This window comes from Dermacentor andersoni, chromosome 6, assembly GCF_023375885.2.
Source record: "Dermacentor andersoni chromosome 6, qqDerAnde1_hic_scaffold, whole genome shotgun sequence".
NCBI lineage: Eukaryota > Metazoa > Arthropoda > Arachnida > Ixodida > Ixodidae > Dermacentor > Dermacentor andersoni.
The window spans coordinates 118,325,081-118,336,569 of NC_092819.1; positions in this window are offsets into that span (position 1 = coordinate 118,325,081).

An 11,489-nucleotide genomic window follows, 5' to 3' on the forward strand; every position below is an offset into this window, starting at 1 on the left:
ATGGGCATCATTAAGGAGTGCGCAATAGAAGTCGGTGGTAACGCCGTTAAACAGGAGACCAGTAAGCTATCGCAGGAGACGAAAGATCTGATCAAGAAACGCCAATGTATAAAAGCCTCTAACCCTACAGCTAGAATAGAACTGGCAGAACTTTCTAAGTTAATCAACAAGCGTAAGAAAGCGGACATAAGGAACTATAATATGGATAGAATTGAACAGGCTCTCAGGAACGGAGGAAGCCTAAAAGCAGTAAAGAAGAAACTAGGAATAGGCAAGAATCAGATGTGTGCGTTAAGAGACAAAGCCGGCAATATCGTTACTAATATGGATGAGATAGTTCAAGTGGCTGAAGCGTTTTATAGAGATTTATACAGTACCAGTAACACCCACGACGATAAGGTGAGGGAGAATAGTCTAGAGGAACTTGAAATCCCACAAGTAACACCGGAAGAGGTAAAGAACGCCTTGGGAGCTATGCAAAGGGGGAAGGCAGCTGGGGAGGATCAGGTAACAGCAGATTTGTTGAAGGATGGTGGGAACACTGTCCTAGAAAGGTTGGCCGCCCTATATACACAATGCCTCATGACCTCGAACGTACCGCAATCTTGGAAGAACGCTAACATAATCCAAATCCATAAGAAAGGGGACGCCAAAGACTTGAAAAATTATAGACCGATCAGCTTACTGTCCGTTGCCTACAAAGTATTTACTAAGGTAATCGCAAATAGAATCAGGAATACCTTAGACTTCTGTCAACCAAAGGAACAGGCAGGATTCCGTAAAGGCTACTCAACAATAGACCATATTCACACTATCAATCAGGTGATAGAGAAATGTGCGGAATATAACCAACCCTTATATATAGCCTTCATTGATTACCAAAAAGCATTTGATTCAGTCGAAACCTCAGCAGTCACGGAGGCACTACGGAATCAGGGTGTAGATGAGCCATATGTAAAGATACTGGAAGCTATCTATAGCGGTTCCACAGCCACCGTAATCCTCCACAAAGAAAGCAACAAAATCCCAATAAAGAAAGGCGTCAGACAGGGAGATACGATATCTCCAATGCTATTCACAGCGTGTTTACAGGAGGTATTCAGAGACCTGGAGTGGGAAGAATTGAGGATAAAAGTTGATGGAGAATACCTTAGCAACTTGCGATTCGCTGATGATATTGCCTTGCTTAGTAACTCAGGAGACCAATTGTAATGCATGCTCACTGACCTGGAGAGGCAAAGCAGAAGGGTGGGTCTGAAAATTAATCTACAGAAAACTAAAGTAATGTTTAACAATCTCGGAAGAGAACAGCAGTTTACGATAGGTAGCGAGGCACTGGAAGTGGTAAGGGAATACATCTACTTAGGGCAGGTAGTGACCACGGATCCGGATCATGAGACTGAAATAACCAGAAGAATAAGAATGGGCTGGGGTGCGTTTGGCAGGCATTCTCAAATCTTGAACAGCAGGTTGCCACTATCCCTCAAGAGGAAAGTGTATAACAGCTGTGTCTTACCAGTACTCACCTACGGGGCAGAAACCTGGAGGCTTACGAAAAGGGTTCTGCAGTGGGCGTAACTAGGCTGATGATGATGATGATGATGATGATGATGACATTGAACCACTTTGTGAGAACGGGAAGTGGTATGACCCACGAGCAAGAGCAGGGCTGCCATTTTATAGAAACAAAATCAACACTGAACGGGCACTTGAAGAACTGTCCAAACACTTCGTTAAATTAATCGAAACCAGCAGAGGTCAAGGCGGAAATGGCAGTACAGGAACTGGAACATGATGAAATCAAGAAAAGCGCCAGGGAAAAGTGGAAACTGTGGAACAAAATGCACTTGACCAGCCAACTTAAGGATTTTGAGTGGAATAGAAGGTGGGGTGTCCTGCCGACAAAGGTGCGGTTGGCACGGTTCGGAGTCGTAGCGACAGACCCATGTCCTAACTGCCCACAAAAAGAATCGTAGAAACATGACCTGAAGGAGTGCAATGCAGCCAAAGCTGGCTGCAATGCGGCCGTCAACACTTTCAAATCTAGGCTGATGCCACCGGAGAAAAAGAAATACCCTTTCTGCAAACTTTTAACAGTATTCGTCATGTACAGTCTATAAAAAAGTTCAAAGATGGCGGAATTAAAAATAAAACCCCAGAAAGCTCTATACTCCGTCCTTAAGCGCACGCAAACCTTGACGTAGGAAGTGTTGACAAGAGAACTAACAAGAAATGGTTTGTACCCCTTCCTAAGGAAGTGGCACACTCGCTTTTGTAAATTAAAAGGATGATGAGATTTTAAATGCTATCGGTAACTATTAGCCCCTGAGCGATCTCCTTCTCTCTATTTGTAAACTCTGGACCAAACACGGGAGGGCTTTTCCTAATTACATTACGCTGTAAAAAAAAAAGAAAGATTTTTGTCACGTAGACATTATATAACGCTGTAGAGAATTCATGGGCGTATGGGTTTGCAATTCTATAATTTAAATATGTACGCATGAAAGCATTGTGGTGACAACAACAAAGGTTGTTCTGGATTTAAAAAAAAAGAAAAGTGTTGTCATGTAAAGATTATATAATGCTCCAACAAAATCATGAGTGTAAATTTTGTAACTGTAGAACTTACATAAGTACGCATAAAACTGTTTTGATAACTACAACAAAAGTTGGTATGAAAGAAAAATCCCACGTTGTAATGTTTACCAGGAATAGTACATCAGGTATACCTATGTAAATTGCACCTGATAAGTCTGTTGGAAATTGATCATGTACTACAAATATTCACACGTAAACATCTGCACATGAAATTCTCTTTGTGAAGTACCTGTACCTGCGAGCCCAATATCTGATACGGGTTCAATTTCGACCCAAGATATTAAACTTATTTTAGAAGTTGGCAGAGTGCTTGAAGCCTGCTTCACCTCACCCTCGGGTCGGCGCGATATTGCATTGACTCCGGGACTCGCGCCCGCTCACTTAGTTGAGACTTGATTCAATAAAAAGAAGGGAATCTCGAAATTAGGGCTTACTTTACACACACCATGTCTGTTCGCCATGTTGAGGCAAAAGTGTCCTTCCACTCATACTGACTGGGTGCTGGCGCGCATGCCTCGGAAAACGTATACATTCATTCATGTATTTATTTTCTTTGTGAATACCCTACCCAACGCCAGCAAGGCAACCGCACACAGAGCTGTGGAGTACGCACCCGGTCATGGTAGAGCGGTGACATGCGGGTGTCGGTTCCTGCCGATTATGTCTCTTCATGAGCGAACGCAGCAACTGCGTCGGCCCGCGCTCGCTTAGGTGAGACTTGTTTCAACAAAAACAAACGATTGGAAGCTCTCAACCAGCAGGGGTTCTACGCGCACCATTTCATCTCGTCATGTTGAGGCACATGCGTCTGTCGACGGACTCTCACTGGGCGCCGGGGCGAGTTCCTCGGAAGGGGTATTCATTCATCAAGTCAAGTTAATTATTACCTTATTTATTTAGCTATATTGTTTACGCTAACGGACTCGTGGAATGCATTACGACTACAGCCAGAGATGCGCAGTACGCAGCGGTCATGACAAAGCGTTGGTACACGTGCGTCTGTTGTTACCTAATATGTCCTGTCATCAGCTGACCTAGCTGCGGTGGCATCCTGGCCAGCGCTGCTTGGCTGTGTAGCGCGAAATAACAGCGAACACCCTTACGAATATGTTTTTGCGTAGAGTCCCCCGCCATAGCGGCCCCGGCGACAGCTGGCGCGACAAGCGTGGTCCTGCCTGTAGCTTTACCTAACTGCACGACGCGGCCTGGTCTTATTCCGGGGGAAAATAGGCCGCTTTGCAGCGCGTGAGATAGTGTACATTTACGGTCTCGTCGGCGAATCTAATATGTCACTGCCTCGAAATGTTTTACGTGTGCTTCGCACTAGTCGCGGTAGGTTGAACCGCACGCCGTGCGAGAAATACAATAGCTACAGCGTTCCAATTTAGGATGGCATAGAGAGCAGCCTAGCTGCGCATGTGCCCGCAGAATTTGGAGCGTACGGGCACTGGAGAAACAAGTACATGGGCGACTTCTCAAAAGCGCCGTGCGGCCTTCGTACCCAATTTGTCTTCCAGTTTTTCTTCTAGAAGCGCAGGCAGCTCAAACTTGGTCAAAAGAGGCACCGCCTAAGTGTCAATGTAACGGAAAAGTTTCACGCTTCCGGCTTAACCATCCTTTTCTTTTGTGGGAATTGGGAGCCGCGCAGAAACGCTTTCGCGAATATGCGCTCGTCCTTCCTCGCGCCTTGTTGAAATATTTACGGCCTCGGCAGTGGTATGGTGTGATGCCAGTTCGCGGACTACGAGAGTATTTAAACTGCCACCCCATCTGCGTTTAGCTTCGCAGTTGTTGCGTCGCAGTTGTGACAGCCACACCAGCTAATTTCGAATTGCGGCCTTGGGGGAAAAAACAACAGAAAGAACCAAGAGGGAGAATCGGCAAGTCCAATGTCTATGAAATAGAACTCTTTGTGATTCGATGTTTTTGAACGGTTGTCTGCTTTAATGAGCCATTGTGGCGTTGGCGGGGGGGGGGAGGCGAAGGGGCTTAGCCGTTGATTTTGTACTGAAAGCCAGGACGTAATCTTGGACTGCACCGTCACTTGGATCCGTAAACCAATGCGGCGAGGGAAGCTCGCCCTGCCAAAATCCACGAGCCTTGGGGAACAAAGATTCCCTATAAAAGCAAATAGAATGCCTACTTACACAGTACCGCAGACTACTGTAAAGTATTACTGTGAAAAGTAGCACAGTACCGGGAAGTAGTACACAGTACTGCATACACTTCACAGTATCGGAAAGCGCTGTGCAGCCTCTCGATACACATTTTGGTAGCGTCGGCACCGAGCGCTTCGAAAACTTGCCATAGATTCAAATCTGGCACAATTTATTCAAGGGGTCAGGTACCTCAGCTTTCAGCTGGGTCAGGTGCCTCAGCTTTCCAACCTTTATGCTACGAGGACCTGTTTTGTAACATTTGGTTACCTGTAAAGTATCGAGCTATTCGGGGCGGCACTGGTGGAATTTCGTCGTTTAAGTAAGGCAAAATGTATCAGTTTTGGGGGAAACTTGATAAGTTAGGTCCGATTATGCACGTGGTGCCTCTCCTTACAAGATGGCAGCACCCAAGTTTTTTGCCTGCTGATTCGGCCTAACGCAGAACACAACTGCAAAGCTGTCAAGCCGCAGTGAAGGAGTAAAGAGCAGCGCTGTGCAGCGCATGGTCGGGCAATAAAAGTAATTACAGTTAAACAATACAAAAAAGGAACCGAAGAAAGAAAAGGAAAGAACACGCAACCCACCTGTACAGAATCGAAGACACTCGTGAACTGGGTTCACGAATACGCTATTTCTCGCGTTATTTCACGCCATCAGTTAACAGCTGAACTGTTCTACAAACAATTTATTTGTCTCCAAATCTGCACAGCCTGTCAACGTTATGTTTCATTTTATCTTTATGGTAATTTTTATGTTTAGGTTACTGCTGTCCTTACCTCTCCAGTGCTATCATGTTTCCTAAGATGCCCGCATTTTAATTTGTAAGCATAATTAGGCGACTACCCCAGGAAAATATGCCAAGCGAAATGTGGCATGCCTTGCATCTGCACAAAATGCGTAATTTGCGAAGGCATTTAAATGTTATAACACCGAATATGTATAATTGGTGGCATTATGAGCGATAAGGAACAATTCATACAAAAAGAATGGGTCAGAGGGAATACCCATATAAACATTTTTATGCATATCGTTAGGGACTCACTGGGCTCCATAGAACTTCCATGCGAAAGCCTATGTAAAGGTTGGTCAAGTAAATTGTGTGGCTGGGCCAACATGAAATTTGGGGGTGGGCAGGCTGAAATGTCGAGGTGAGCGAACAGAAACTTGGGAATGAGCCAACTTATATATTTTGCGGTGGTTCAAATTGGAATTAGGGCGTTGCCCAACTGACATTTTGGTGTGGGCAAACTTGAAATTTAGGGGTGGTCCAGCTGAAATTTGAGGTTGGACCTACTGTACTTTGTGGCTAGGCCAACTTGAAATTCAGGGGAATGGTATGGTATGGTATGGAGAACTTTATTGGGTCCTGAAGGTCAACCGTACGTTGACGCGGGCCGCTCCCACGTTGGGACTGTCAGGCCGAGCCCTTCAGCCACATCGCGGGCCTTCTGGACTGCCCGTAATTGGTCAGAAAATGATTCACTGTGTAGCATTTGCCGCCACCATTCTTGTTCCTTGTCACAGTCTGTGAAGACCGCGGGGCACTGCCAAAGCATGTGGTCAAGAGTAATGATGCCATTGCACTTATTACAGTTGGTTTGAGCTTCCCTCTCCGGATAGATCCTGTTAATAAAATCTGGACATGGGTATGTTCTTGTCTGTAGCAAACGTAATGTGACCGCTTGGGCTCTGCAAAGCTTACCGTGTGGCAATGGGTATTCCCTTCTGCTTATATAATAATGCTTCGTGATTTCGTTATATGTTAATTATCGATCCCTGTGTTCCCCGGGTGAAGTGTAAGTTGCTCGGTCTTGAAGAGCACGGCTAGAAAGTCCTCATGCTGCTTCATTTGCCACCTCATTGAGGTTTCTCCGAGCTCCGTCCACCACCCCCAGTTGTGCAGGAAACCAGCGGATTTCAATCCTCTCACTGTTGACCTTCTCTAGTAATTTTGTTGCTATCCGTGTCACATATCCGTTGGTAAAGTTGCGTATGGCTGTTCTAGAGTCGCTGTAAATATGTGTCCACCAATTAGCCCGGATGGCTAAGGCGATTGCTACTTGTTCTGCTACTGTTGGGTGCTTGCTATAGAAGGTGATGACATCCCGTATGTTACCTTGAGTGTCTACGACAACGGAGGTATACGCATCCTTATTTTAACCCAGGCAGCGTCAACGAACACCGCCTGCTGCTTATGTTGATCTATGTCTTGAAGGAGTGCCTTCGCCCTTGCCTTCCGTCTCTCGAGGTTATGTGTCGGGTGCATGTTCCTAGGGAACGGGGTCATCTTTATTGTTTCTCGTAGTCCCGCTTGCAATTGTGTTATTAATTCTCCTTCGTTGGTGTGGTTGTTAATTTCTACGCGAATTTCTTCAAGTAGAGCCCTCCCAGGTCGTGTTCCCATTAGTCTCTCCTGGTGGGCCACCTATTGAGCCTCAGCTATCTCCTCTAGTGTGTTATGCAGCCCTAGGCGCAATAAGCTATCATTGGCCGTGCTGATGGGAAGTCCTAATGCAGTCTTTATAAGTCGTCTGATTAAAGCGTTTAGCTTGTTCTTATCAGCCCGTGTCCATTGTAGCATGCCAGCCACGTACGAGAAGTGGCAAAAGGCGAATGCATGTACCAATCTTATGGCATTGTCCTCTCCTAGCCCATTATGCTTGTTGGTAACTCTACGCAGAAGCCTAATGACTTCTTCTGACTTGTTAGAGATGTGTTCTATCATCTTGCAATTAGATCCATTCGCTTGCAGGAGAAGTCCTAGCACTCTAATAGTCTCCACCTGCCTGATTGGTTCTCCATTCTTGGCGTATATGTCAATGCGGGGTTCTTCCTCTGGGATATATCCCCTCGGCTTGCGCCCACGCCTACTGCTCCGTAGTACCAGTAGTTCTGATTTCTTAGCAGAGTAGTTCAGTCCCATACCCTCAAGTGTTGTTTCCACCACATAAATGCTTTCCTGTAGTTTGGTCTCTGTTTGTCCCATATTACCTTCGGCACTCCAGATTGTTACATCATCTGCATATATAGCAAAGTGAATACCCTCAATCTGCGCGAGACCTCGAGCCACTTTTGCCATTGCCAAATTAAATAACATGGGAGATAGGACAGACCCTTGTGGTGTCCCACGATTCCCAAGTTCCAGGGTTGTCAATTGGAGTTCGCCTAACCTGAGACAAACAGAACGGCCATCGAGAAAGGCTTTCACTATATTGTGCGATCGCTTACCGAATCCCATCTCCGAGAGTATATCCAATATGGCCCTGTGCTTGATGCGATCAAACGCCTTTTCTACATCTAGGCCTAGAAGAGCTCTCGTGTGTAGCGGGCTAGCAATAATAAGGTGATGTTTGATTAAAAGCATTGCATCTTGAGTATAAAGTCCAGGACGGAATCCGATCAGGTTATGCGGAAAAATATTTCTGTTTTCTACATACTTAGTCAGTCTATTGATTATGACATGCTCCATGTTTTTTCCCAGACATGATGTTAACGATATGGGTCTTAGGTCATCTAGATTGAGTTGCTTGCCTGGTTTGGGAATAAGAATTGTGTTAGCAATTCTCCATTCCTTCGGATAGTCACCGTTTTTCCAGAGTTCGTTGAAATACTCGGTTAAATATTTTATAGAATCATTGTCCAACTTTTTCAACAGCCTATTGGAAATGCCATCTGGACCGGCAGCAGATTGTTGCGGTCGTACAGGACTGCGCGAACTTCGCTTTCTGTGAAGTCTTGATCCATAGGTTCACAGTCTTCCCCTCTATATTCAGGCAGGTCTGTACTCTCATCGCTATCCTTAAGTGGTAAATACCTAGCTGCGAGCCGATCCAGAATTGCCTCCTCCGTTGTGTCCGGACTCTCACGATGGACGAGTCGTGCTACTGCTGTTCTCCTATTAGATTTCGTGTCGTTCTCATGAAGCAAATGTCTAAGTAAGTTCCAATTTCCACCATGTCTGATTCGACCATCTATGGAATTACAAAGCTCATCCCATTGTTGTTTCTGTAAATTTCTGGAGTGTTCTTCAATCTCCCTCTTCAACAATGCTATGCGCTTCCTGAGTCTCTTGTTCAGCCGCTGCGTTTTCCATCTATTTAACATAGAGTGTTTGGCTTCAATCAAGTGCGCCAGCCTACTGTCCATGATTTCGATATCCTCCTGTGTGGTAATATCCTTCGTTGCCGCCTTTACATCTACCCACCGTGGTTGCTCAGTGGCTATGGTGTTAGGCAGCTGAGCACGAGGTCGCGGGATCGAATTACGGCCACGGCGGCCGCATTTCGATGAGGGCGAAATGCGAAAACACCCGTGTACTTAGATTTAGGTGCACGTTAAAGAACCCCAGGTGGTCAAAATTTCCGGAGTGCCCCACTACGGCGTGCCTCATAGTCAGAAAGTGGCTTTGGCACGTAAGACCCCATAATTATTATTAATATTTACATCTTCCCTGAGCTGAGTGGTCCAAGTGTGGAGTGTTTTCTTTTGTCCTGCCTCTGTCTCAGCTCTGCTTTTCCTTCCTTTCCGAAAAAGATCCCAGTCAATGTAGTTAAAGTGCTTTATCTCATTACTTGGTGTTTCCAATAGTATTTGTAATATGTAATGATCCCTACCCAGGTCAATATTGGAGTTATTCCAGCCAGCGTTCGCTAAATTTGATACAAAAGTAAGGTCTGGGGTGGAGTCGCTGCATGTAGATGTACCACACCTAGTGGGATAACCTGGGTCTGTGATGAGGGAGAGATTAAGATCGGTAGCTAGGTGCCAGAGTCCATCCCCTTTCTTAGTATTCCAGCGATATCTCCAGGTTTGATGTGGGGCGTTGAAATCCCCTCCAATAATGAGTGGAGCCTGCTTAGTAACAGCCATAGTCTTATTAAGAAGTACCCTGAAACTGTTTCATGTCGCTAGGGCTGCTATAAACATTAAGACAAAAGAGGCTTTGCAGTTTGCTGCTATTCCTTTTCAAAATTATTTCCACAAGTATTCTACTTTGTTTAGCCCAAGGCGAAAATCATGTTCTATGTAAGGTATTTTCTTATCTACGAGCGTGGCTAGCCCCCTACCCGGTTCTTTGTCCCTGCATGTCGCTTTGTATACGAATAGGCTGATCTCATCCGCCAAGGTTTCCTGCAGCATAATTATTTTCGGTTTGTCTGGAGAGGTTTTTATTAACTGCATGGGGTGGCCTAACTGAAATTTCGGAGGGGGTCAACTTAAATTTGTGAGTGGGTCAACTTGAAATTTCGGAAGTGGGTCGATTTGAAATGTAGGGGTGAGCCAACTTAAAGTGTCCCAAGACACCAATGGTCTATCCAGTTTACTACAGGCATACAAGGCATTGTGTTTGTTTCAGCCTGTTTTCTTTTTACTACAGTGTACAAAAAAGTAAGCTTGTCTCCGAATTATATTCGTTAAATAATGTCGCATTCTTGCTATAATTGTCCCACGGAATGTGAACAGAATATTCGGACATGCTCTCGTGAAATGTTTTAACTTCACCCGCCATTCTGATGCACCCGCCATTCTGATGCAAATAAATATAACATGATCTCATTTTCTCAGAAGCAAAAGCTGAAATAAATCTTACGTTATCATGAACAAGGTAAACAAGGGCCGTAGTACCCAATTTTCTAATGCCTTTATTCAGGGGCATATATTTTTCAGGATGTCGCCTTGTAATATAGGAAGGTCCGCCTGATGTATCTGGTAAGTTGTTATTCTCGAGATCACAATATATACAGTGATGCGCAACTCCATGATGCCCAGACGGTAGGCCAGCGTTGCGTGCGCCCGAAGTATGACGACGCTGATTCGTTTGCATTGGCATATACCATTTTGTGCGTCGTCACGTTGCCACATATTAACTATGCCAGAGCTTGAAAAGCGCTTCATTTCACCAGACTGTCTTCATTCTCTTGATAGATCATACGAGTTCTTTCAATATACTCATTTTGAACTCACTTGGCCCTTTCACCCTCTTTACTTTCGCGACGTTGTAGTCTATCGCTGTGGTTACTAAGTATGCCTAACGGCAAGCTCCCACTCAAGCATTCCCGGCCACCTGAGCAACTGATGTCCCAGGTAATGCTCCAACGTGGCGTTGATGATCAATATGGCGATGCCTAAGTGCTTTTCGCGGACTTAGCTCATCGCTTTCCCAGGAATGCCATTGTTGACACTACTCGCTCGTGCTAGATATAACACAGACACGCAACGACCTTAATGAAGTGCCAGTTGCATGCTAGATGACATGCTGTCATGTACCTTTCTGAGGTTCCCTGGGATAAGAATGCCTCCCTGTTTTTGGTGACATTCGACAACCTCGCTCTACTATTCAACCCCTTTTTTCTTGACAGGAGCCTTCTGTATTTCCTCCGAAGGAACTTTCGGCTTTAGATGCAACCTCTTAGAAGAATAGATGCTCGTGCGGATGTGATCTGACGAATCGCACAAACAAACTCACTCGTACCCACTTATCCGCTTCACAGCAGGGACAAAATCGTTTGTTGAAGCCGCGCCTCCAGCATCTGCTCATCACCAGAACCGGCTGTGCTTGCCAGTTTGCCTAGGTCCACACTGAAATTTTTGTGGCAGCCACGCCTCCAGCATCTGCTCATCACCAGAACCACTTGCGCTTGCCAGTTTGCTTAGGTCCCCACTGAATCCACAGCGGAGTAGGAGAAGATGGTTGAGGCGTGCAGACGTGCTTCAAATCGGCTCCCTGATTTC